General features: G+C 34.6%; 1 long non-coding RNA gene across 21 annotated transcripts in view; it reads right to left on the bottom strand.

Moving 5' to 3' along the window:
* LOC129060000 (uncharacterized) overlaps window positions 1–27,079 on the bottom strand; it is a 1,058,541-nt gene that overhangs the window by 954,633 nt on the left and 76,829 nt on the right. For 2 of the 21 annotated variants that reach the window (XR_010140289.1, XR_010140295.1), the window contains exon 2: window positions 797–863. The exons of the other annotated variants lie outside the window; for them this stretch is intronic. This is a non-coding gene — a long non-coding RNA (uncharacterized LOC129060000). The remainder of the gene's footprint in view (window positions 1–796; window positions 864–27,079) is intronic. 21 annotated transcript variants of the gene reach the window in all.

The raw sequence follows: 27,079 nt of genomic DNA, 5'->3' as shown, positions 1-27,079 counted from the left end.
TAATAATAAAAGAGTGGGCAAAGGAACGAATAGACACTTTTCAAAAGAAGACATACATGCAGCCAACGAGCATATGAAAAAAAGTTCAACATCACTGATCATAAGAGAAATGCAAGAAACTATCAACAAAGTAAAGAGACAACCTGCAGAATGGTATAGAATTTTTGCAATCTATGCATGTGACAAAGGCTTAATATCCAGAATCTATAAGGAACTTACACAAATTTACAAGAAAAAAAATCCCATTAAAAAGTGGGCAAAGGAATGAATACACACTTTTCGAAAGAAGACATACATGCAGCCAACAAGCATGAAAAAAAGTTCAACATCCACTGGGTGCGGTGGCTCATGCTTGTAATCCCAGCATTTTGGGAGGCCGAGGCGGGTGGATCACGAGGTCAGGAGATCAAGACCATCCTGGCTAACACGGTGAAACCCCGTCTCTACTAAAAATACAAAAAATTAGCCGGGCATGGTGGTGGGCACCTGTAGTCCCAGCTACTTGGGAGGGGAGGCTGAGGCAGGAGAATGGCGTGAACCCAGGAGGCAGAACTTGCAGTGAGCCGAGATTACGCCACTGCACTCCAGCCTGGGGGACAGAGCGAGACTCCATCTCAAAAAAAAAAAAAAAAAAAAAAAAATTTCAACACTGATCATAAGAGAAATGAAAATCAAAACCACAATGAGATACCAATCTCACACCAGTCAGAATAGCTATTAAAAAGTAAAAAACAAAAAACAAAAAACAAAAAAAAAACAGATGCTGGTAAGGGTGCAGAGAAAAAGGAACACTTACACATTGTTGGTGGGAGTGTAAATTGGTTTGACCTTTGTGGAAAACAGTGTGGCGATTCCTCAAAGACCTAAAAACAGAAATACTGTTCAGCTCAGCAATCTCACTACTGGGTATATACCCAAAGGAGGATAAATCATTCTATCATAAAGACACATGCACACATACATTCATTGCAGCATTATTCACAATAGCACAGACATGGAATCAACCTAAATACCCATCAATGGTAGACTGGATAAAGAAAATATAGTACATATACACCACAGAATACTATGCAGCTACAGAAAAGAATTATATCATGTCCTTTGCAGGAACATGGATGGAGCTGGAGGCCATTATCGTTAGCAAACTAAGGCAGGAACAGAAAACCAAATATTGCATGTTCTCACTTATAGTTGGGAGCTAAAAAATGAGAACACATGCACACATATAGGGAAACAACAGACATGGTGGCCTACTGGAGGGTGGAGGGTGAAAGGAGGGACAAGAGCAGCAAACATAACTAATGAGTACTAGGCTTAACACCTGGGTGACAAAACAATCTGTAAAACAAACCCCCATGACAAAACTTTACCCATATAACATTTTAAGTTCATGTACCCCTGAACTTAAAAGTTTTTTTAAATGTATTTATTAAATAATTAAATGTGAGAGTTGAAACTACTCTTTGATCCATGGGCTACAAATGTTGTTTTAGCAAGCATGAAAACATCATTAATCCCTTTGCAGATCTCCATCAGAGCTCTTGGGTGGCTAGGCTCATTGCCAATGAGCAGTAATATTTTGAAAGGCATCTTTTCTTTTCTGAGCAGTACCTCTCAATAGTAGGTTTAAAACGTTCAGTAACCCATGCTATAAATAATGTGCTGCAATCCAGGCTTTGTTGTTCCATTTATAGAGCAAAAGCAGAGTAGATTTAGCATAATTTTTAAGGGCCCTAGAATTTTTTGAATGGTAAATGAGCATTAAATTCAACTTAATGCTACCAGCTGCACTAGCCCTTAATAAGAGTAAGCCTGTCCTTCAAAGATATGATGCCAGTCATTACCTTTTCTCTAGCTATGAAGGTCATAGATGGCATCTTCTTCCAGTAGAAGGCTCATTGCTATTTCATCTACATTGAAAGCTGTTGTTTAATGTAGCCACCTTCACCAGTGATTTTAACTAAATCTTCTGGACAATGCTGAAGCTTCTCCATTAGCACTTGCTGCTTCATCTTGCACTTTTACGTTATAGAGATGGCTTCTTTCCTTTAACCTCATGAACCAACTCCGCTAGTTTCCAACTTTTCTTCTGTAGCTCTCTCACCTCTCTCAGCTCTCATAGAATTGAAGAGATTTAGGGCCCTGCTCTGGATTAGCTTTTGCTTTAAGGGAATAGTGTGGCTGGTTTGATCTTCCATTCAGACCACTAAAACTTTCTCCATATCAGCAGTAAGGCTGCTTCATTTTCTTATCATTCATGAGTTCACTGGAGTAGCACTTTTCATTTCCTTCAAGAACTTATCCTTTGCATTTACAACTTGGCTGTTTGGCACAAGACACCTAGCTTTCAGCCTGTCTCGGCTTTTGACATGCCTTCCTCACTAAGCTTAATCATTTCTAGATCTTGATTTAAAGTCAGAGATATGTGACTCTTCCTTTCACTTGAACACTTATAGGCCATTGTAGGGCTATTAATAGGCCTAATTTCAATATTGTTGTATGTAGGGAAATGGGGGGGCTGAAGAGAAGGAGAGAGATGGGAATGGCTGGTGAGTAGCACAGTCAAAACCCATACAATATTTATCAATTAAGTTTGCCATCGTATATGGGTGCAACTTGTGGTGCTCCAAAATAATTACATAGCAACATCAAAAATCACTGGTCATAGATCATCATAACAGATATAATAATAATAGTTTGAAATATTGCAAGAATTACCAAAATACAACACAAAAACATGAAGTAAGTACATGCTGTTGGAAACAAGGCACCAATGTCTTGTTTGACACAGGGTTCCACAAACCTTTCTTTGATCAGTTAAAAAAAATCTACGCAGTACAATAAAGCAAGGCATACCTGTAATCTCTTTGTAGTGGGAATCTATTGTATTTTCTACGTAATGTCTCATTCACCTTCTGGTAATCCCAGGACATTATACGATCCTGATCTTTGTATGAGGGATCATGCACTGCTCTGCTTGAATCTATATGCTTCTTGTAGAAGTGAATTTACTACTAATTCCAGGGATGATGCATATAATTCTGATCTTAGTAGTCAAAGGAGCTCATTCCTTTGGTCTTAGGGCTGGCTTAGAAATGGAACATACTTTTTCAGTGCCAATGGGATCTAGTCTGTGGATTTTGCTATGTATACGAAAAGACAGGCATGTGATTCTTCCAGCTGAACTTGAACCTACGAGTATATAGTCCTGGAACTCCTTATCACCATCTGGAACCCAAGAATAAACCACCATAAGAATTTAAACCACAATAATTCAATTTCAATAATGGCAGAAAAGTAAAAAAAAAAAAAAAAAAAGATTTTCCAAAAATAACCTGAATTTGAGGTTTTGAAATAAAGAGATTCCACAGTAGTAGTTCAGCTTCATCTTTCTATAAGTAAAGCCTTATTTTTAAATCTGTACTTGAAAGCACTTTGAAGATCAAGGTTTCTCTTTTGTTAATTATTCATTGTCTTGCTTGTATTTGCAGATGCTTTTGATTTCATTCTATAATCTTCAATCTGAATATATGATTCAACTATGATCCAACCAAATGGAAAATAAAATCGTATTTGTAAACAGATAATGTCAGGAGAAGGGAAGCATGAGCACTTTAGGAATAATATTTTTGCCTATAGAAATACAAAGCTTCAGCCTATATCATACCTATGATAGGTGATCAATCCCCTATTATTTGGCAATTCTCTCAAAAAAATTTAGATATCTGTGAGAGATCTTACTTAAAAACAAGTATCAGAGAAAGGGGAAGGAAAAAACTCAAACTATTATTTTATTTTTTATCTGTAATCTGAGTAATTCCTTAGAATTATTAAAAAATAATATAGCTTATGGCTTAGTTTTTCAGAAGGAGTTCAGAATAAACTCTTAAAAATTGATTTTTAAATTCTGATTTGCAGTATCTCCTTAAGAAAGTAATTTTTACCAAATTACATAAAGTAGAGATTAGTAGTCCACTTTTAATATATTTGATATTAGAATTATAATCCATCAAACCCCAAGTGCTAAGCCCTACATTATCTCCTATGTAAGTCCAATGATGACAGTACATTCAGGCATTACTGTGCATATCAGAAAATCATTCAAGGTCCTAAATCTAATATAATCATTAAAATTAGATATAAGAATTGCAGTATTTCGAATAGAAAGTAGGAGAGGAACTTTAGGATCTAATATCTTCGTTGGCATATAAATTTATAATCTATAAACAAAATACTGATACATTGATAGAGCAATGTTCTTACACTTCATGCCTTGGTAACTTTAGTTACTTAGCACCTAAGAAACTAAAATTCTTTGGTTAAGATTCATTACAGACTGGTTATTAATTCTTTCACTAATTAAGTCCTTATTATTCCTCTCTAGTTCTAGACCCTGAAAATACAAGGAAAAACAAGGTACTGCCCATTAGGAGTTCACAGCCTAATGAAACAAAAAAGAATATAAACAAATCACTGCAGTTTAGTATGGTAAACATTATTACAGAAATATGTACAAAGGGACAAGATTTGGAGTACAGAGGCAAGGACAATTATCTTTATCTGGAGAGTTAAGAAAGAGTTCACAGAAAAGAAACATTTGATCTGAAATCAGAATGATGAAAAGCCCTTAGAATTGAATTTACTCTATCAAAGGAGAAGTCATTGTCCTTAGGAACTTTTATTTGAAAGGCAGATGTTTGTAATAGTATATTAACACAAATCATTTAGGTTTGGTTTGATTGGGAAAAGATGGACATTAGAATTGTCCCCCACCAAGCAAAAAGGACAGTTCACAAACCCTGGGAACATTAAATAAGTATCAAAAATAACAACCACTTGGCAATTAAGAGCAAAAACCCAGCACATTCTCAGAATGTAGGATTTACCTGCTGTTGCAATGGGGAGAAAGGCAAGGGAATGATGTGAGTAGGGGCCCACATTTTGATCCTTCTACTTTAGGGGCACTACAGGGCTCTACACTCTATTTGCAGAATCGCAGGCACCCTTTAGTGATTTGTTTATGGCTGATGCTCGTGAGGTCAGAATCAGAATAGGGAATTGGTCTGAAGAAGGATGGATCTCAAGTTTTCCAAGACAAGGGGACTGGCAGACATCTGTGGGCCCACTTATGCTTGTCCCGTGTGAACTAATTTTTGTACTGTTTTGGTAGTGAAGGAGGTACATTCCCTCTTGACTTAAGACTTCTGAAATAACCCTCTACCTTTCAATTAATCACTTGTTAAAGCTCATTTTATAGCATGCCAGCTGCTGAAACAGTGATAATGATAGTTTTTAATTAACCTGGAAAGTTCAGAGGAGCAAGGAAGCAGAATGTGCCTTGGCTCCAGGGCATAAGCCAACTTTATAGACAAGTGATGTTAAAATCTTGCAGTTGCCAGAAGCAACTCCTGGCTGCATTCAGATTTGAGACACCAACATTTATAAGACATTTGACAAACCATTTTTTGTCTCCTCAGGAAATGAGTTTCCTCAATGTCCTGTGAGTAGCCATTTCTATGGAAAGACTAATGCACATTTAACATAATCCACTGTTTCTAAATTCATCTTGATATTGTCTACATTTTAATAATCAAACTTAATTAAATCTATGCATTGAAACGTTAAGTAAAAAGATATCTCAATCTTCACATTTCCCCCTCTTCTCAATATGTCCACAAAAGAGGAAAAATACAGGATATTTAAGAGACCAGAAAATTCTGCCAAACACTGCGTACAATTATCTTTATGATAGCCAGTTCCAGCTATATTTTGAAATGTTTTCCAGAAATTGTACAGATCATGTGTTGTACACAATTGGCCTTTGGCTTGTCTCACAACTTATGAAAAGGAATCCCAGAAATCTTGCTGCCACTTGCTCAAATTCCACTGAATTAATTGTATTTGATCCAATCTGTGTCCCACTAGGAGGCTGAGAACAATGGCCAAGGAGTTTATTCAGGGCCAAGTATACTGTGTGCCACATATTATGTATGTAATTTTGAGATTTTTTTTTTGAGAGACACTGCCTCCCAAAGTGTTAAGGTTACAGGTGTGAGCCATGGTGTCTAGCCTGTAATTCTGAGATTAATGTGCTGGGGCCCATGTTCTGGCAAAGTTGTCTTTTGGAATGCTTTAGCCTTTTGTATTTTGTATTTAAGGTCAGGCCATAAGGGGAGCATTTGTGCTTCTTCAAGCTCTAAACTGACTCTTCTTAATCCAGACCTATCATCTGCAAATGTGTGAAGTATTTTAGGGAGACCCAGAAACATCTCAATCTGTCACTGGAGATAACTGCTAATATTTCTGTTGTGTTACTCTCCTATGTAGGATTTATATTAGTTTCCCACCTGTTGAACTGCAGAACACTGATATGCATTCTGTGGCTTAAAAGTGTATGCAGAAAGCCTGATCCACTTGGGCCTTGGGGCTGGATTTCCCCATTGGATGGCTTTGACCTCAATAAGCATTTTCCAGGACTTCTTGGAGAAAAGTTAGAGGTTAGGGTTAGGCTCACCCTATGATACCCTCAGATGGGCGCACAAGAAATGACATGTGCTACACTTATTGCTCCTCTGTGGCATTATGAGTTTCCCTAGGGAGGTGATCTATTACCTGGATATCTGCTTTAGCAGCCTGGGGCAGACCAAATTACCACCAGCCTTGCTCAAGAGGCCTATGAAGCTGATGGAAGAGTTCACGCTCCAGAAGTGAAGAAACACAGCTCAGGGAACAATTTTCAGAGGTGGGCTGAGAGAACTACTGAACGACGCAGCTTTAAATCTGACTCCAAATTTCTGTGTTTCCATATATCCAACACTTTTGTGTGTTTATGACTTTGTGGCCACCTAGGGGCATTCAAACTGACTATGGAGTAAAAATGCATGTATATTCTGCAATTAGAGTTTGACTGTTCTTTTGAAATCTTTGATATAAAAAAGTGCAGGTGGAATTGAAGTCCATTTGAATTCACAAGAAATTTTAGCATTACATTTGACATTGAAGAAAAGAAGAGCTGTAGAATTCTTCAAATTCTCACTTGTAACTGTTGAAAATTTGGACTGTTGAAAAAAATAGTTTTAAAACAGTTTCTTATTTATAGTAAGTATCAAGTATTAAAGAAATTATCATTAAAATGTTTTGATCAGAAACTATGAGTTCATTAAAGCAAGTCAAGTTTATTAAAATGTTAAATAAAATTTATTTGAAAGTTAGACATACATGCAATTTTGTCTTAATATTTTTTATTTATTTCTCCTTTCATTGTTATATAACATAAAGAAAACAATTTTTTCTTAACTAACCCTCATGGAAATGCTCTTTCAAACCTCCTCCATTTTACTCCTGGATACCAAACAAATACATCATCTTCTATACATTCTATGATGTAAACATGGTTGGAAAGCACTTTTTGCAATAAATAAACCTTCCTGATTTATACAGTTATTTATGTCTGGCCTAGCCATTGACTGAAAACTCCAACTGACATTTGTAAAGATAATGGTCAAATCAGTGTGTGACCCAAGTATTCCAAGCCCTCATCAGCACAGGATTACTAATGAGATAATATCAATATGCCACACCAGTTTTCACAGTTTGAATATATTTCTCATCTCAGTTCTCAATTGTTTCAGAATTCCCAACAGAATCAGTTCCCAATACCTCAGTCACAAATCAGGCAAGTTCAATTTTCAGCTTTGTCATCATTTGTTATTGTAGACCAACATTCACAAACATCTGAGGTTCCATTTGTACCACTCCAGTGACCCACCACTTCCAGGCCATATTCTAGCATCTGAATATACCATTTCTGCTACAAGGTTCCAGAACCACTCCATACAGTCTACTCCCTTCCTAGGCCCATAAATGGGCAGAAATCTTGCCCAGTGTTCAGGTAGCTACCCATATCATTAATGCTAGCCCACTACTCTGCTCAAGACCTGGCCATCATTCTACCAAGAAATGAGAAACGAAATGGCTTCCTCTCCATTATGTCAGGATCTTTTAGAGGTGCCCATAAGGAGATACTAGGCTGTAGTATCGTTTAATTTTACATGCTCATAGACTTTCTCTTAAGGAGCAGAATAGCTGGGTTGAAGTAAGTTTAAATAACAGCAATGACTTTATCCCTAGAACCACCCTTCTCTGCCACCCCTCTGTTTCAATGCAGCTCCTTCTTCCAAACTTTCTTTCCTTAACTTGTATTTTCTCCCAGCCTTCTTGGAGTCCATCTTTAACATTCAACTTCCCCATTTCCCCCATTCTAACACAGTGTATCAGCCATGCCTACTTGAACATCAGTGCTTTTTTCACAGGAAAACCCTCAGAGCCCAAAAACAAAACAACCCATGCAAATATAATGATTCATTCTCTAATAAGATTCAACTGGAACAGTGAATCATGTGTTATCTTGAGGCAAATGTATAAGTAGACAATCTTCAGAGACTATGTATATATAAATATACTCTTTGTTTATAGTAGATACATATTAAAGGTGAAAACTTCCTCATTCCATCTGTTAATGAGAACAAATTAGATGAAGTCCCATTATTCAGATACGCCCAAGTAATACTTAGCAAGCCTTCACTTTAGATTGCTGACAAAGTTCGTGGTTTGCCAAGCATGCTTAATAAATATTAATGGTGTCAAGTATGTTTGTGAAACCTATGAATAAAGTAAAGTGGTCTTGGTACAGTTCATTATAGTTTTCTGCTTCAGAGCGAAAACAAGTTATATGGCATAGTCCCATGTTGCAAAACCATATTTCTATTCCATGAGTATGCTACAAAAGTATGCTCCCAAATATTTAAGTAAATAGATCCATACATAAGTAAAAATATCAATGGGGGAAGGCAAGCAAATTTTTTCAAACCACATGATCTAAGCATTACTATAAATTAAGTACTCTAGTAATTTCAGACTAACCCAGAGTATTATGAACTGTTAATGATTCAGACACAAAACTGCATGAAAGATATTTTATACCCACTCTAAAAATTGTACTAGAAATGTAAGAATCAAAAGGTCTGAATGAACTATGCTATTAGCATCCTAGTATATACAAGAAGTTCTAGACTGAAATCCTCAGCATGGCTTGCCACTTCTTTCATTATCTGGCCTAGGCCTTCTTTCCATCCTCCACCTCCTGTCAGCCATGTCAGCATCCTGCTGTGCTTCTGAGAAGCCCCTGAACACACCAGACTCTTTTAGGTACATTCTTCCTGGACAGTTGTTTCTCTTCCACTCATTTCATAAACTTCAACTCATATCTCAGGTAGCATTGTTGAATGCCCCCTTTGAAGGTTTCTCTGTCCTCTTGTCTCACCAAAGTTATATTAGAGTCATTTGTCTGCATCTCCTCCTCTTCTTTTTGGTGAGTGCCTTGGCATCAAGAACTGGGCCCTTCTTAGGTCAGATGTTTATTCTCTGGGACACTGACTGAGTATATTCCCTGGTTGGATTTGGGAAAGTAGATGGGTGGATTCAGAAAATGTATTGAGCACCAGTTATGAGCCTAGCAGAGTGCTCAGTGCCAAATACTGTATATACAGCTCTACTTTTTTATAATAATATTAGGGATGTATTAGTACCCAATTTTACACATATTTCAAAACATTCCAGATGATTAGAGTTAAATGCAAGAAGTCAAAAATGAAAACTTTAGAGATAATACATACGAATAATTATCTGAACTCTGTGAGAAAAACACTTTTCTCCAAAAGTAATGGAGAAAATTATAAAGAAAAAGATTAATTTGACTACATATAAACAAAGGTGTTTTTAAAAAATGGTTGAATGAATGAATGCTCAACCTGAAAAGGATTTTTGTTCACTCATTGGTGTTATACAAATATGTCAACAGTACCATGATCAAAAGTTTGCAACAAAAATACATATAGGTCAGCTTTCCTCATTATCAATGTTCAAAAACTTTTGAAAAATTATTACTAGGGTATACAAAAAAATTTCCTGTAACAGTCATTTACCTATTTAAATAGTAATTTCCTATAATAGTCATTTACTTATTTTCCTGTAATAATCATATACCTATTACCTATAGTTTCTGGGAAATAGTGGCATTAGTTTAAAATTTACCGGGTGAAGCAATAATTCCGAACCAATTCATTCCCTGTCCCTCTTATGACCATCCAGCAATCTGGAACAAAAACAGCCCCTGGCCAAGACTTAACTGATAACGTTAACTTCTTAACATAGTGCTGCTCCAAACAACCCACAAGGATATCAGACATGCTATCCTTGTAAATAAATGCATATACATGTATATTGGCATATAATTCATGAATATTTATATGCACGTATTTATTATTGTAAGTCTCCTATAGAACTATTATTGGAATTTGTAATGTCATGTTGCCTTAAGTAAAGCCCCTTATAATGAGATAATTCAGCATCTAAAGCCTGCAATATAACATTCAGTAAAGACTAGGCTTAGAATTTTGTTCTATGGCAAATAGTATTTTAATGACATACCTATGTGTTTTAATAAATGTTCACAAAAAGTACCAGAGGTTAAAGTAAAAACTCATGTTCTTCTGTTAATATAGTCTAATTGCTTGCAAAGGAATTACACCTAAAAGACCTTTGTTTTTAATGTAGTAATCACAGTTTGAATCTTTTAAATGTTCACAAACATTCCACAGGGAAACTAAAGTGCTCAATGAAGAAATATGTCTTAAAAAAAGGAGAGTATAATGACCATTAAAACTCTGTTTTCTAAATTGATTTTCTCCACTTTGACACAGAATTAAGATGAGTTAAATATTCAGTATTAGCGTATTACACATTCAGCTAATTATATAGTTCTAATATTCTATTCTAATGGTTGCATTTATTTACACATAACATTGTCCACCTTATGTATTTCCCCTCACAGAACTCATATATTGAACTACGAATGTCCATAAATATTTCCTCATTTAATAGTGTTAGTGTTGATGAAACATCTTCTTGATATTTTGTGATGATATAACTTCACTTTCTAATTATATGCACTCATTTTGCGTGGTTTGTAATATAAAACTAAACATTATTCCATGTACATAGCTAATGACCTTCCCATATCATTAGATCAGGAATACTACTTAATCAAATTAATGATGTATCCATTACTCTATTATGCTGTTATTGACGGTAGATGTAAAATAATATTTCCTCTTTATTAAACTCAAATTTTTGGTATAGGAAACTACACAGACAATTTTCATTCCTTTGAAACTAAGTTTTTGTTTGAAGAATCTGACTGCTAAAGACTAGCAGTCTCAAGTAAACATTTGAACATTTTTTTTTCTTTTTTGAGATGAAGCCTCGCTCTTGTCCCCCAGGCTGGAGTGCAGTGGCGCGATCTTGACTCACCACAACCTCCGCCTTTTGGGTTCAAGCAATTCTCCTGCCTCAGCCTCCTGAGCAGCTGGGATTACAGGCGCCTGCCACCACCATGCCATTAATTTTTGTAGTTTTAGTAGACACGGGGTTTCACCATGTTGGCCAGGCTGGTCTCGAACTCCTGACCTCAGCTGATCCACCCACCTCAGTCTCCCAAAGTGCTGGGATTACAGGCGTGAGCCACCACACCTGGCCACATTTGTACATTTTTAACAAAACAGATAAAAACTATTGTTATGACCAGGCATGGTGGCTCACACTTGTAATCCTAGCACTTTGGGAAACCAAGCCAGGAGGATCACTTGAGCTCAGGAGTTCAAGACCAGCCTAGGCAACATAGTGAGAACTCATCTCTACAAAAAAAATTTAAAATTAGCCAGGCATGGTGGCACTTGCCTGTAGTCCCAGCCATTCAGGAGGCTGAGGAGGGAGGATCACTTGAGCCCAGGAAGTCCAGGCTGCAGTACTGCACTGGAGCCTGAGTGACAGAGTAAGAGCCCATCTCAAAACTACAACAAAATCAACAACAACAAAAAAACACTATTGTTATCATGACTGCTTCCCTTAACACATTAAATTCACGACTATTCATGACTTTATCCTTACCCCAAACTCCTTGTACCTGTTCTGCTTTCATTCCTACTCTGTAACTAAGTTGTCCTAAGGAACAGATGAAGAGGAGGGCCAAAAATCAGACATGGTATTGGAGGCAGGGCAGAATAAAGTGTAAAGGTAGCAGAAAGGTGAGAAACCAGGGAGTCTTTTCTCACAGAATTCTGCTAGTGAAAGAGAGACTGTGAACCACAAAACAGCAGGTAACAGGCAGAATTTGTTTCGAAAGAAGGGGGATGCCTGAGGAAAAAAGAGCCCCAAAATCGAAGTAAAAGGACCTCTTTGTGGTGATCTGCTATAACAATGGAGACATTTGCCCAGGAAGTATAAATGAAGTCAGTCACACACACAAAGAACAGAAGGTTGCTAAATTCAAAACAAGTGCAATATTAAACTTACAGCACTTCTGTGTCATGTTCATCACAGCACTTTTTATCAATAATGAAAACTACAAAAATACTATTCAACAACAAAAAAAAGGTCTATTTATATATGCCGATGTGGCAAAACTGCAATATATAATATGAAATATAATTCTATTCATATAAAAATTCTATTTGTTTGTGTGTGTGTGTATATACATATATTTTTTTTCTTTTTTTGAGATGGAGTCTAGCTCTGTCACCCAGGCTGGAGTGCAGTGGCGTGATCTCAGCTCACCGCAACCTCCACCTCCTGGGTTCAAGCGATTCTCCTTCCTCAGCCTCCTGAGTAGCTGGGACTATAGGCGTGCACCACCACACCCAGCTAATTTTTGTATTTTTAGTATAGACAGGGTTTCACTACATTGGCCAGGCTGGTCTCGAACCTCTGATCTCAGGTGATCCACCCACCTTGGGCTCCTAGAGTGCTATGATTACAAGCGTGAGCCACCGCAATTATTTTTTCAATTGTAGAGGATATAGCTACTTTAATATTCAGTATATTCTGTGCGTGAAAAAGTATCCTCCTATTCTCATATAATTTTATGATTATAACAAAGCTTATAACTACAATATGACTTAGTAGAAAGGGGCCAGGCTTTGAACTCAAACAGACCAGAGCTTAAATCATGGCTATAGTAGATGCTGGCAATATGACCTTGCCAAATTAGTTAATCTGTGAATTTTAGTTTCATCTATAAAATGTGCATACTATTTGTCTTGAAGGATTGTTGTGAGAATCTGAATAAATAAAGCGCCTGGCCTGGTGCCCAGAAATGTACAGGCATTCCATAGTTATTGTTGCAATCACTCTCACTTACATAATCATTCAACAGCCAGCACTTCTGTAGAGTTTACCTGGGTAAGGCCCTGTTCTAAGCACTTTAAATGGACTAACTAATTCAATCCTCTCATCAGATCTACATGGTAAGTACTATTATTAATACCCCTTTCACAGAAGAGGAAACTGAGGCACAGACTAGAAAAGTAACTAGCACAAGGTCTCACAGTCTGACTTTGCACTCTGTGCTCTTTATCACTAAGGTTTGCTGCCGCAAATCCAATTCAGTGTGTCTTTTTATAGTTACACATGCTTTGTAAGAATACTTCACATGATTTACTCATGTGGCTACATTATCTGAATAGGCAATAATGTGAGGATTTAGAATTAATGTTTGCATTGTAATAGTTAATTCTACAGTTTTTAGATATATTTGAAAACACTTTGAGCCTTATAATCTGATAGGTGACCATGTTTGTGTAAGTGTCCTGAAAATTATTCAAACCTATTAGTGCATAACATATTCTTAAAAATCATCCTGGTTTAATCATATTTACAAAAGAAGTATTTGCACAATGTGTAATTTATATCTAGTAAAAATAAATTGCCAAACACTTTTGTCAAAGCTACTCATGGAAGAGATTGGTAAAAAGAATGATAAAAACATGACCATCAGTCTTCCTCTCATTAAAAAAATTTACATCTTATCATATAAGCATGCATTTTATAGTTTTAAAAAATTGCAGTAAAACTGAAATACAGGAGTTCCAAAACTACATGAATATGTATATAATAATTTTGTTTTTAAAATAGTAATGGCAAAGCCTTTGTGGTAGTTTCATATAATATGTTAAGCACTTCTCTCAGAAATGGAAAAGTGACTTATCTGCAGATAATGGGAAGGAGAAAGCCTGAGGTCAGTGCTCCCCATCAGCAGCACAGCTGATGGGAAGAAAATGACCAACATCTTTAATCTAGAATTGAGCAAGACCTTCCTCTTTATGTATCATTTAAATGAGAAAATGCCCATATCTTTCCATTCTTTTTGTTGATCTTTTAAAAATAGAATCATGAGGCTCTTAGAGTACCCTGTCTCTTATAGGTACAATCCAAAAAGAATTCTAGAAGAATAATGAATAGATTACATAGGATTTATCCCGTTCTTAGTAAAAATGGGAAGCAAATTAGTCAGGAGTTCTCCAGTAACAATAAACTTCATACATATCAGAAAATGATCTACTTATTTTTAGCCACATTGTCTTTAAATAAAGGGGTGGTACATTCTCAGATGCTTCCATGTCAAACACAATACCTAAATGTCATTTCTAATGCTCCCTAAAGCTATTATTTCCTTTGAATTACTTCATAATTGTGTTCCCTAAGTTAGGTAACAAAAAACAACATCAAATATTAAATAGAAGATTACACTTCTACTTTAACCTTTTTTTATGATAACTTGTATCACTAGACTTGCTTTCTAACTTTTTAAAAACTTTGTGTTCATTATCAATGATTCTTCTAAATATTTTTTCCTCATCTCTAATTGTATTGCCCAGCTACTTCTAACTTGCTTTCAGGCCAAGGAAGATTTCAGTGTATATTGGACTACAAAACACCATCAGACTCAAATGAAGACTTCAACTCCAATTTAATCCAGTAACTCTGGCCAGACACTCTCTAAATATATGGTATGCCTATTTTTCCTGAATCACAACAGGATTAGTTCTTCTTCTCTAATGCATATGTTGCTAAAAATGAGCTAAAACCCCCTGGAACTTGCTCTTATTTTTACCAAAAAGAAAAAAAAATCAAAGCAGATTTTAGAACAGTGGATGACGCAGGGTGAAAACAAGAGCTGATGTTCATAAGTTTATGGAACCTCACAGCAGAAGTCAGCTTATTTTAGAAGAACATAGAAAAGAGGGAAATTTGCACACAGACACTACAGCCGGTGGAATTTAAGGTGAAGCTGCACCTTAATCTGATGATAGTGTAGGAGAAAGGCATGACAGCTTTTTTCTTTCCCTTCCCTAAAACTCCCTTTTGCTTGACACTTAGTTTGGGTCAAGAGGGGCACTTAGAGTAAGAAAATTAGCTTTTCTATTCAAAATTTAGCCAGAGTAGGAAATTAGTAATTTTGACTCCTTAGCCAGTCAGTATATTAATAAGATTTATAAAGGAAAATGCTTGTTCTTTGCTCAAAAAGAAGCTGTCATTTCTTTTCCCAGTTCTCATTTACTTTTGCTTTATACAATCTTAACAAGCATAGTTATTTATGCCAGATTAGCATCAGCAAATTAGAATTAGATAAAATAGATACACTGACAGAAAAATATGACAACTGACAAATAGCATAAGAAGACTGAAAAATACAAAGCAAGCTCAAGAATTTTCAGCAAAAGAAATATGAGATCAATTAGCAGGGGCAAAAATAAAATTCGATAGACCCTGAGGTCAATGCAGCAGTACAGTATATAACAATTACCTGAGGCTTGCTTAAATAAGGCAAGGAAGTTTAAAACATAATTCTGAAATATTTCTTAGTGACAGGGGGGAATTCTATTATTTAGAAAATGGCTATCTAAAATGACTCATTCACCAGGAATTTGGGGTGCCTAGACTATTGATGCATAGTAATTATAAAGAATCGATCAATATATTAATACAGGACTTTGAGTTGCTATTAAATCTTAGGAAGTTAATGTAATTTTTTTAACTTTGAATATTAAATAATAATAATAAAAGCACACATAAACCTGTAGATTTGTTTAATTTTGTTATATATAATATATAATATATTTATACATATATATTATATATAATATATTTATAAATATATATTTTATATCATAAATATATTATATATAATATATTTATAAATATATATTTTATATTATAAATATATTATATAATATATTTATAAATATATATTTTATATTATAAACATACTATATACAGTATATTTATAAATATATATTTTATATTAGAAATATATTATATATAATATATTTATAAATTTTTTTTTTGTTTTCCTGGAGACAGAGTCTCACTCTGTTGTCCAGGCTAGAGTAGAGTGCAGTGGCACAATCTCGGCTCACTGTAAGCTCTGCCTCCCGGGTTCACTCCATTCTCCTGCCTCAGCCTCCCGAGTAGCTAGGACTACAGGCGCCCACCACCACGCCCAACTAATGTTTTTTTTTGTATTTTTAGTAGAGACGGGGTTTCACTGTGTTAGCCAGGATGGTCTCGATCTCCTGACCTTGTGATCTGCACGCCTCAGCCTCCCAAAGTGTTGCAATTACAGGCGTGAGCCATCATGCCTGGCCCATTTTGTTTTATATTTTAAAACACTCCAGTGGTAAACTGTGTACTTTGAAAAGTTGTCTTAATTCTTTGAGATTACTAGGGGTTAACTTAGAACACTGAATTAAGTAGCAATTTACTCTCATGAAAGGGAAAGTTATTTAAGTTAGCATAACTTATTCTATGAATTTCTTTGAAGATAAAGAACATTAGCTTATGGGTACAAAAATCTGGATGATCTTATCAATAACAGAACACAACTGAAAATGTGAAGCTTCTCAGTATGAAGACATCCCCAAAATACAAATTTCTTCAGTTTCTTCAAATTTTGACTTAAATATAAATGTCTATTAATTCATTGGAGAAATTTTATTTATGTTCAATTTTGTCTGTTACACTTTCATTTAATATTCTTGAGGGGAAAACTCAGAAGCACAGAGTTATTGATCGCTTCTTAATTTATTCGTAATTTAATCACAAGCCTAATTGAAGTATATTGGCACCAATGGTTTTAATTTGAGCAGAATAACGTTACTTTTACAAGGAAAGTAATTTGAATCAGAGTAAGATTTGCTTATATTCTTTTACATTGCTTAGTGAAAATATAATTACAATGATACAAACTTTCAAGAGGCCAATTTGGCAGCATTTGAAACATAAATATTTTAACCCAGTAATTTTTCTTAAGGATATGAAGAAGTGAACAAAGATGACTATAAAAGACTGTTTACCTTAGCATTCTTCTTAATAGAAAAAAAGGATAACCTCAAATGTACTACAAGAGGTGAATTTGTTCAGCAAATTGTGGCATATCCATATAGCAGAATATGTTAATATGAAATATTAGCTTATGTTTATTTTGAGAAAGATTTCATGATATATTATGTGAGAAGAAACAGATATAAAGTCATATGCATTATATGATTACATTTTTTGAAGGATGTTTATATGTTTAAAAAAATTTCTAAAACAAGTCCATTAAAATGTTAACAGTGATTATGCCTGAATATTTATTTTCCTCTTTTTCCTATATTTTCACAATTTTTCAATAAGCAAATACATAGTTTGTAAACAGAGAAAAATATAACTACTGCAAAAAGATTTGTCTTAGTTAATTGTATTATTAAACATGTAAATGTCTACTAATTAAGCACAACATAAAGCTGTGTCATGTTATTCAAGCTTAATTTCACAAAATCACTGTCTAATTGACCCATAAGGCTTTTGTTGACTTCACCAAGGCTAATGCCATTTCATAACCTGCTATACATCTTCGATCCTTCCCTTTACCTTGAGACTAAGGTAGCAAGTACCCCCTCACCTTCCATCCTCTCATATTAGCCAACTCCTAAATCCCTCCGGAACCATCTCGAGTGCCTTCTCCTAGGTGAAGCTTCCACTGACCATCTCCCCCTGCAGAGCATCACTGCTCACTCCTTGCACCCACGGACAGCAAGCACACCAATTTGCTGCATCTCCCACTTTGGATTAAAATCACTTGTTGACCCACTGTCCCCGACTAGACCTGGAGCTCCTAGGGACGGGAATCATGTCTTATTCTTCTCTGTACTGCCAGCACTTAACCCCCACGCAGCAGAGAGTATGGAATAAATATTCATTAAATGAATTAATCTATTTAGATCTCCTCATTTAGTTTCTCATTGAATTAAATACATTAAAAAGAGAAAAGATAAAATAAACCCCTAGGAACATGTCTGGTACATAGGAGTTTAAAAAAATACTTGATTAATGAATAACCATTATTAACATAACTATCACTTAAAAACATTTAGCATGTATTTTCTCACACAATTTGCTAATTCAAAAAGAGATATTTGAAGAAAATATATGAGAATTCTAAGACAAAAACAAAGGAAAACATATTTACATCCACCACTATATTTATATTTGCTCTTGATTCTCTTTTTCATTTGTACAGAAACAATTTGCAAAAGTTGAAAATTACATTTACCCTTCTCAAGAAAATAGGAAGATGAACATGCCTTTTAATGCCACTGATGTGAATTTACCAGCATCAGTTAACCAGAAACATAAGAAACAGCAGAAATAAAGTTCATAACATTTGCACTCTAATTCCACTTGGAAGAACCAATCTTATAAAAAAAATCTAATGTACATTAAAAAATGCATTAGTGTACATAAAGCGGCAGTATTCATAATATTTATATTAAAAATAACACAAACTAGCTATCAAATAATAGGCTAACTGCCAAATAATAGAAAATACTTCCACAAAATAGACTATTAAGCAGTATTAAAAATTAGAGTTCTTAATAACGCCGGGAAATTATTTTACAACAGTAGAAAGCTAATGAAATCATAACACAAATCTATCCAATATGAGCTTAAATAAATAAAAACATAAAGAAGAAAGGTATATATTATATCTACATTGTAACAGTGGTCACTTCAGGAAACTGAGATAATAAATAAAATTTTATCCTGTTTGCAAGTTTCTCTACTATCATGTTTTCAATGATTAACACATCTTACTTTATAATTTGAGGGGAAAACATACATAGAAAGGAGCATATACCCAAAATGTTAATTTTTTATAGCTGCTAAAATGAAGGTTGATTTTTATTTCCTTTTCATGTTTTTTTGCAATTTTCCACAAAGGTAAGATTTATTTTTAAAATTAGAGTAAAACTAAGTACTACTCTAAAAATGAGATGGGATTATTGTTTTATAACCATAAACAATGAATAGGTAGAATACAAGATTTTGGAGGCAGTGCAAATACGCTGTATGATACCATAATGGTGGATACATGTCATTTTGCATTTGTCCAAACCCAAATCCACAAAATGTACACCAAGAGTGAAACTTAATGTAAACTATGGTCTTTGGCTAATAGCGATGTGTCAGTGTGGGTTCATTAATTTTAACAAATGTACCACTCTGCTGGGGATGTTGATAGTAAGGGAGGTTATGCATATGCAAGAGTTCTGGGTGTAGGAAATATCTCTGTACATCGTTGCAATTTTGCTATGAACCTAAAATTGCCCTAAAAAATAAAGTATTTTAAGAAGTCTATCCTGAATGTATGCAACAATTTAATTAAAATAATTTTCACTAGGATTTTTTTATAATAAAAATGGTAAGGGAAAAAACCTTAAGGGTTCAATAATAGAAAATCGAATGAATTATTAGTGTATCCATATAATGGGACACTATATATATATATATATACACACATATATATATCACTAAAAGTAATAGTATAAGTAAATATCTAATGGCATGGAAAGATGTTTGCCTAATGTTAAGCTGAATAAAGTGAATTACATAATTGTATTTATATTAACCTCTTTTTTATTAGTAAGCAAAAATGTTTGTATAAAAAAAGAAAGCAAGATTAAAACAAAAATGTCAGTGGTGATTATTATTGGATTGTAACATTGCAGATCTTTTTACTTTCTTATTTTCTACTTGTTTTAAGTTCTAGATTTTCTACAACAGACAAATATCACTGTGTATACAAAACATTTTTTTAAATACATTAAAAAGAGGAAGAAGAACTAAGAAATAGATACCTAGGTATTAACTATACAAAAAAATAAAAAATTCTAAGTATGTTCCAACTTTCAGATGGACCCATTGAATTATTTTGCTTCTAAGTCAATACTCTCAGCCATTTTGCATAATCCTGAAAGTCACATAAAGACAGTGGCATTCAACACCAGATATTATATGGAGTGATTCTTAAATTTAGTTAGGTCAAAGCTATGAACTGACAAACAAAACTTAGTTTTCCAGGATACACCCCTAGCTCTATTGATCTTTGGAAGGTATTCTGCTATCTCAACTGTGTCGTTGTTCAGCCAATTATACATACTAAAAAAAAAAAAAAAAAATCAGTTGTGCCAACATTGTACAATGGCGAGGAAAATTATCATTCTCATGAATGGAAAAATTCCTCTTTGAGGCAAGAACAATTTTTATTTAGCAAAATATTTTGTTCAATAACTTTGTGGTGAAAGGACATTAATCAGCGTATAACTGAATTGCCTCAAAGTGAGCCAAATGGAGAACTGAGGACTAACTAGCTATTTGGGGATTTTGAAGAAAAACATCTAGGAAAACATGTAATGGAGTTTTAAAAAGAAACAAAGAGAGAACAGGAACATAAAAAGAGGTCAAAACCCCACTAGAAGAGACAATAAAAATTCCTCAGAGCCAGAAATGGTTGCGATATTTTTAAGAAATTGACTATCCGATGTACAATTTTAGATTGTTGAATCACAAACCTTCATTAAAATTAGCTACAGTTGATACTTTTGATAGCAAAGGGATAGAGACCTTGTCCAGTGGCACATTACAAAATAAAAATAGAGTCAGAAGCAAGAAGCAAAATTGGAGGTAGACAATGTGAATTTAAGAAGCAGGAAAAAAGAGCCAAAAATAATTACATGCATTAACTTCATCCCCAAAGAATCCTCAAAAATGCTGAACATTTTACTAGATAATATATTGGGGGTAGTGACACTAATATTACCTAATATTATAAGAAAAGGTGACCTTATGCCTGGGGTTATCAGAGACTGAGAAGTGCATAAAGATAGAAAACAAGTATTTTTGATCCATACCAAAGGCTTTAAGAACATTACCAAATATAATTCTCATAAGAATCCTGTGGTTTTGCATTTCCCATATGATTGAGAATGAAGCCTCTGAGAGTTCCCTACACAAGGCCACACAGCCAGTGGCAGAGCTAGGATTTCAACTGAGGGCCAATCCACCCTAAAGTCTTTGCTTTCCTCTCAAGGACCCATGGTGTAAAGCAGTATTTCTCAACCATGTATTCATACCAGCATCACTAAGAGAGCTTGAAAGAATTACCTAGTCCTGAGTCCCACGTAAGACAAATTAAGTCAGAATCTAATCTATGTAGTTGCAGCTCTAGGCATGACATTTGAGAAGTGCTGGGCTGGAACAATAAACGTTTTAATTTTTTGTGAGTTTTATATTACATTGCTCAATTGCATATAGTTATAACCATTCTTTAGAGTTTTTGCCATAACATATGTTTTTGCCATATAGCCACCTATTCACAATTTGAACAATTTTGGATGAATCATTGTGTGTGTGTGTGTGTGTGTGTGTGTGTGTGTGTGTGTGTTTGTTTTAATATGACTCCCAAGAGATATTCCATAATCAACATATTGGGTAGAATTTTAAGGCATTTCCTTTGATTCCCTTTTGCACAATTCTAAAGCACAGCTATTTCAAACACCAGATATCATCAGGGTGGCCTTCAGATGCTTAAGCAAACCTTTTCCTTGTTGTTTTTTTCTCTCGTATAAACCTGACTAATGAAACTACTGTACTACTACATATTTGCCAGACTCCAGATTGTTTGGGAATTAGAAAATTTTATCAATGAAAAATAAACCTTTACTGCAGCTGATTTTTGCAGTTTTGCTTTACATTTACACAGCTTTCTGTTACTTACTGATCATGACTTTGACAAAACTGCACATAATACACCAATGAATGCAGAAAAAGAGACACTAATTTTTCTTCTAATCTCAACTTAAGTATGCCTAAAAACAGAAGGTATGCCTACCTTGTTTTTTCTATAAAACACTAAATTTGAGTCACAGAACTACTACTAAAATTTTAAAGACTCTAGTAATATCTTCTAAAAATATGTAAAAATTATTCTAGCAATTCATAAAAATGTTCCAATTAGATAATTTTGTATTTGCATTTCAATGGCTTGTTTAAGGCTACTAGTGTTCTTCACAAAAAGTCCAATACACATTTCCTTCAAAATGAGCTATAATTGGGAACTACAGAAATCCCTCTTGCTAGTAGACCTATGCCTTGTTTATCTGGAGAAGGGACAGAAAGTAACAATGCTTGAGATCAGCAAGATGAAAACAAAAGAAAGAAGTCACTCCAACCACTTTGAGGCAAATAAACCCTCATTTATTCTTAGTGCATGTGCTCGTTATCAGACTGTTGCCTTAATCTGGCACCTGAAGTGAAATGTACTTTCTATAAAAATAACTGAATGCACTGAGGCCCAAGGCCCATTAAAATTAGTTACATATTAGCCCCTGAAATATAATTAATTGATGCTAATTCCTAATATGCTTAATAGAGAGAACCAAATTTATTTTATATGTCATTTATATGCCAGCACTTCTCAGCCTTTTGGCTAAAATCAAGTATAGTGTTTTATGTATCAGACATGAGCTTACATCCACGACTAAATTGTTTTGCTGATATCACTGCTCTTGTCCTCATTGCACATTGCATTCCATGGATGACCACATGAATATCAACAACAGTTGCCAGGGAAAGTACTATACTGTGTAAATTTCAGGGTTTGTGACAATATTTTTCTTTTTCCTTCCTTAAGATTTCTATTTTAAAAGTTACTGTCTCAAAAGTTTTCTCCATTACTATAACATATTTTAAACAGAACCTATTATAAACATGTATACACATATGTATACATACACTACACACACATATATATTCCTATATATGCTATACATGAATATTTATATTGTGATTATACCTGACTATGATTTGTCTGAACTAAAGATCATTTGACTACTTTTCAAGGTAAAGAATTATTAATACTATGACAATTATGTACCATAGTGGTTCCTTACAAGAATGTATCTTCAACATATATTGCATTGCTTATATAATTTTCTATTTTCTTCTGCAATTTATAGCACTAACTCTGGAAATCGTAAAAAGGGGAAAAATTAGGTTTCTTTTGTTTTCTTTTTATATAAAATATTTCCTAGAATGTTTCCCACTTTAAGCTAAGATACATACCAAATTACATTTGTAGTTTATTTTCACTCCATAGTTTTCAAAGAATGTATGATTTGTTTTAGGTTTTTATATACTAGTCACATATACTATTGAAAATTTGATGATGCTATGTCACAAGAAAATAAAAATGTCAAAAATGAATTCATTTTAAAGATTATAGTACATGGCATAGTACAACATTATAGCTATGACATCCCATAGCTAACAGGGACAATCTTAAAGCTCTCCATAATTGGAGAATATTAGAAAGAAAATACAATACCATTATATAAATTATGGTATTCTTTCACCTTTCAATCAATTAAGGTCATCTTCCTTAGAGAGAAAAGGCATACAAATTTTGTAAGAGTATACCAAAAAAGACATTGAAAATGCTTAAAAAGACATAGAGCACTTAGGTGAATGAAAAGGTTTAAGAAACCTGGAATTTTTGTCTAGTGAAACTACTCTCATTACATGGATAAAACTCAGATCTGTACACCTCTGGCCTCTGTTTCTCTGCTTGTCTCCCAGAAATCTCTCAGATGTTGTATTTCTATCTCAATTGCATGAGAGTCTTGTCATCACTAACATTCATTAAGCATCACTGGGTACTTCATAAATGTTTCTGAACATTATGACAGGTACCCTAGGGAGATGCAATAGAAATAGAAAATATGGTTCCTGACAACAAGGAACTTTCAATAGTACTGATTATTCATGCTATATAAATGGACTAAAATAGGGTTTCCAAAGAAACATAAATTAGTGCAAAATTAAAACAGTGCAAATAATATATGTATACTGAGGTGATCCAGTGGGTGATCTAAGTAGGGGAGACAATCAGAATGTTTTGAATCACATATTAAAGGATCAAAAAGACATGGATTAATGAGCTAAGGAAAGAAAGTTTTTCAGAGGGTAGAAGGCTTAGCTAAAAGAATGGGATAGAAATAAATCCTGAAGCAGGGTAGAAGTAGAATCTGAAAGACTATGCAACAGGCTATTAGTCTGACTTTTCTCACCTATCTTTTTAAAAATATCACTAATTTATTATCCTGCCGTTATACTCCAGCACAAAATCTCCTAAGCTTTTGCTTTTCATTGACCCCTTTCATGAGAAGAAATACCTTTCAAACAAACTATGCCTCTAACTCAATTTCTGCTCCATTAAAAACACAAAATTAATGGGAAAAGAAAAAGCTGTTGTTATTAACTTCCATTTGTCTTCAACAAAACGTCATAAACAAGTTTCGTACTCAAAAAAGTGAAGGCACTGTGGTATCATTAATATTAATATTAATAGGAACCACGCAGTGAACTGCCACAGGGACCTTCATAGTCCCTGTTTTCCCCAGGCCCCACTTACAGAATAGAAGCCCCAAAATAAGAATGAAGAAACATTAATTTCCTTTTACATTTATCAAAACCTCACTGTATGTTGCTGATTGTCATTGTAGCAGTAATAGCAGTAGTAGTAAATTATATTGACTATATTTACTATGTGGTAGATACCATTAGAAGCACTTTACACACATTATTTAAACCTAACAGCTACTAATAACCATTATTATTTCCATTTTGTAGGCAAGAACATTGAAGCCCAAATAAGCAACTTGCCCCAGGACACACGATGGGTGGGGTGGTGCTTTGGGGAGCTAAATGCAGGCCCTGTAACGTAGAGCACATCCTTTCAGTGGCGACATTTGGCTGCCTCTGCATGTGCCACGTGCTTACCCCATAAACACAAGCCATCCATTACTAAGTGAGAATAATACCCGTTCTCTTACTTATCTCTTAAAGATATAATAAGAATTGACACTTGATGTGTGCAAAGTGTTTTGAGTGCCTCATAAAGGCACCCATATGATTACAACTTCTTAATTTCCATCTCCTCTTACACTATGTCTTCAATTATAGTATCAAATAGTGTGCAATCTTAGAACCAATTGACTTTGCTTCTCTCATACCACATTCAGGTTGTCATCAGTGGCTATTTTATCATTGAAACATCATCCCTAAAATTCACTTGTTTTATTCTAATTTTTGATGCTTAAACCATCATTAGTCTCAGTTATTGTAATCTCCTTAGAGTACTACATTTTACCTTGTGAAGAGGAAATTTTAATGAAAATTGGGTCCTAATACCCACCGGGGGGGAAAAAAGTTCATGTGTTAATCAAGAAACAAATAATCTCATTCAAATATGCACATTCTTAAGTTGTTCTCAGCTTTGAAACCTGCCTTAAGTCTCAATTCTATTACATACTTATAGGTTCTCTACATTCTACCTCTGCATTTTCACCTTTAATAATTTCTTAAAATAGTAGAATTTTGGAGATAAAAGGGAACTTAAAGATAACCTAAATCAAACCCCATTACAATCATGAGAAAACCAAGGATCACAGATGGTAATTTGCCCAAGATTTCAGTTAAAATATGACAGAGATAGAATTAAACCTAGGCATTCTGATCTCAGATATATACTATTATACTTCTGATTCACTTACACAATCTTCCACCTACTCCCATGGCCTTAAATACTTCATGCAGATGACTTCGAAATCTTTTTCCAGTCCTAACTCCTCTCCCAGGTTCGTCCTGCATTTCAAACTACTTTCTAGAATTTTAGAAGGATGTTATTATTGAAAATTAAATTTATTATCTTCCCACCAAAATCTATTATCTCTATTTATCTTGAATCTCTCAATCTGATGAAAGATACTGGGTATAATGGACTTCATTGGGCTCCAAAAGGAGGAAGACGTGGAAGAGATAGTTTAGGTCAGCTCTGTCTCTGACTAGCTCTGTCTCTGGTATTACTTTCTTGGATTCCATTTTGTCTACTTCCTTTTCCAAAACTGATGATAAGTCCAAAATAATTAGATCAGCAAATAGGCCTAGGAGAATGGAGTCACTTGACCCATTCGAGTTAGAAGAAAACATGTGGCTCTGGTGGACTACATTTAGTATCACAGTTTAAACAAGCTTGAGATCCAAACCACAGCTAGTAATAATGTATGCAGAGCATTTGCCTAAAGAATGTCTCCCATGCTTATGCATCTTGGCAATGTACAACAGTATGAGGTTGTAGGGATATTTGTGCATCTAGGTTCACAGGTAATTTTTCCTCCAGAAGAAACACTCCAGTCTGATGATAATTTCATAGTGGATGGTTAATTGGGAAAAGAGATTACTAAAAAAAAAAATCATACTTTTAGAGCCATGTATCTCAAAACTCTAAATCCTTAGTAGATGCAAGTTTTATACAGCAGATAATAAATAGGAGGAATCTGAGATGGACGGAATAGAGATTCAGTCTGATTTCAGTGAAGCCTCTATAAATAGTAGCTACATTCATAAGTGGCCCTACGTCATGTGAAGCATGCAGAAATCTGTTTGTGGAGGAGGTAAGAAGTCATTCTGGAAGCCAGGAAAGATTTGTTTCAAATAGATTGAAATCTGAGATGCAGTTTTACCTTTGCTTTAATATGTGAGTTGGATTTCATTACTCCAGCTCATTTTTTTTTCCCCTCTTAATCTTGTTTTTTAAGAGGGAAGGGAATGGTATGTTACTAAGATTTAATCATTGTCACTAATTTTGAGAATCCAGAGTGCAGGATTATTCAAAGTGAAGTTTAACAAGACATGAAAAAGTAAGAATGAATTCTGGAAGCAGAGAGGAGATATGCAATATTTCCAGGGTAAGAAGGTGTTTTTGGTCTTGTGCCTAAACACTGATTTTAGGAATCTGATTTGT

Source organism: Pongo abelii, chromosome 5, assembly GCF_028885655.2.
Source record: "Pongo abelii isolate AG06213 chromosome 5, NHGRI_mPonAbe1-v2.0_pri, whole genome shotgun sequence".
NCBI classification, from domain to species: domain Eukaryota; kingdom Metazoa; phylum Chordata; class Mammalia; order Primates; family Hominidae; genus Pongo; species Pongo abelii.
This window is presented reverse-complemented; position numbering and strand designations above follow the sequence as displayed.